Below are 2,537 nucleotides of genomic sequence, written 5' to 3'. Positions count from 1 at the left end.
TCCTAAACAGACATGTGACCCTTTTGTGCCAAGGGTAGGCCTAACGATTTGAAGGATGCATAACACCATTTGAAATATTCCATTGCCCGAAAACTTATATTTATACAAATATTATGAATAAATTAAATGGGGATACATAATGGGTAAAAAGGGATACAAATAATTAGTCCCACGCAGGGGTACAATCCTAACTAAGCCTTCGTGAAAAATCTTTTCATTCTTGACTTCAAAACATCTCCAAACATCAACCTTTTTTGGACAGAATAGCAACTTGTGAAGATTCTTTTTTGACTAAGCTAATAAAATAAACTTCTAACCTCGAGGGACAATGTTTGTCAAATGGCGTATACAACCTTCAAATTTAAACACATAAGTATATGATCGTCCATTTAAGCCGAGGGCCATTTTGGACTCAAGATGGTCTTTCTAATGGGCCCAATACGCCTTGGGTATTGGGTCGTCTTAGGCAAATGCACTAAATTAGGAGTTGGCTTCGCTCTACGCTAGGTGGATTAGAGTGGTCTTTGAAAAGAGACCGGATATCCGAGTCGGACAAACTGCGGGTTGAATATAATAAACGGCGTTGGACGACCACGAACCAACTACCCATTTATTACTTTAAGAAAGTAATGGTTATTTTCTGAAGGAACGACCGCATGTAACTACGTAACCATCCTTAATCCTAATGCAAACTATTTACCATTTGGCGTAATTCTGCTATGCATGCAATGACAGTTCAATGCTCGTAATTTTAAACATATAAGGCGCAGATAAAGAAAGTAAATTATAATTCAAACATTTAAGACACAAATAAGAAAAGTAAATTACTAATTATTAGATTTCTGAATAGTTAGTCAAATCTAATGGTTAGAACCTAATTAGTCCCCAGCGGAGTTGCCATTTCTGTTATGTCGAAAAATGGACGAAGTTAAAATTAATTTCATCTTTTTAGAAAAACAAATAATCGATTTTAGTAAAAGAGGAGTCGCCACTTAATTTTTAAAAAAAATTAAGAAAACTTAATTTAAAAGACCCTAACAGATTTAAGTCTTAAAAATTAGAGAAAAAGGGTACGAGATTTATATTACTGTTTTAAGAAGGTTTTAGCACTTAAAATAACCGCTAACATGCGGTTGTCTGATGATTTAAAAATTATCTGACTAACTTTGAGAAAATGTGTTTTAACAATTATCGAAGTATTAAACAATTTGAAAGAAATATAAATTTTAAAACATTTAGGAAAATTTATAAGATAAACAGACTTGGTATAAAATAATTTAATGAAGGAGGGATAATTTAAATAAATCATTTAAATGAGACAAAAATGATCATAAATATTATACCCAAGATAATGTTAGCTATTACATAAATGAGAACATATTTAAATCACATAAGCAAGTTTAATATGTAATAGTAATAATAGTAATAATAATAATAATAATAATAATAATAACAATAACAATAATAATGATAATAATAATAATAAAAATAATAATGACAGCAATAACAACAACAATAATAATAATAACAATTGCAATAACAATAATAATAAAAACAGTAAAATAAAATATATATACTACTACTACTACTAATAATAATAATAATAATAACGAAAATAATAATAACAAAAATAATAATAATAATAGTAATAATAATAAGCAGTAAATAAAATATACTAATAATAATGATAATAATAACAACAAAAATAATAATAATAATACTAACAGTAAATAAACATACTACTACTTCTATTAATAATATTAATAACGAAAATAATACGAATAAAATAATTATAATAATAATAATAAGAGTAAATAAAAATACTACTATTAATACTAATAGTAATAATAATAGTAAATAAGAATACTACTACTACTAACAATAATATTAACAAAAATAATACTAATGATAATAACTGTAAAAAGTACTACTACTACTACTACTAATTATAATAATAATGATAATAATAATAACAGTAAATAAAATATACTAATAATGATGGTGATAATAATAACGAAAATGATAATAATAATAATAATAATAATAATAATAATACTAACATTAAATAAGCATACTACTACTTCTATTAATAATATTAATAACGAAAATAATACGAATAAAATAATTATAATAATACTAATACTAATAATAATAAGAGTTAATGAAAATACTACTACTAATAATAATAGTAAATAAGAATACTACTACTAATAATAACTAAAATAATACTAATACTAATAATGATAATAATGATAATTATAATAATAATAATAACTGGAAAAAGTACTACTACTACTACTAATAATTATAATAATAAGAAAAATAATAATAATGATAATAATAATAACAGTAAATAAAATATACTAATAATGATGGTGATAATAATAACGAAAATAATAATAATAATAATACTAAAATGGTAAAAAATAAAATTAAAAAAATAACAATAATAATAATAATAATAACAGCAACAATAACGATAATAACAATAATAATAGTAATAGACAACAAAATGCTGAAAATATAAGTAAGCGAAA

Source organism: Solanum dulcamara, chromosome 2 (genome assembly GCF_947179165.1).
Source record: "Solanum dulcamara chromosome 2, daSolDulc1.2, whole genome shotgun sequence".
NCBI lineage: Eukaryota > Viridiplantae > Streptophyta > Magnoliopsida > Solanales > Solanaceae > Solanum > Solanum dulcamara.
Note: the sequence above shows the minus strand (reverse complement) of the source record.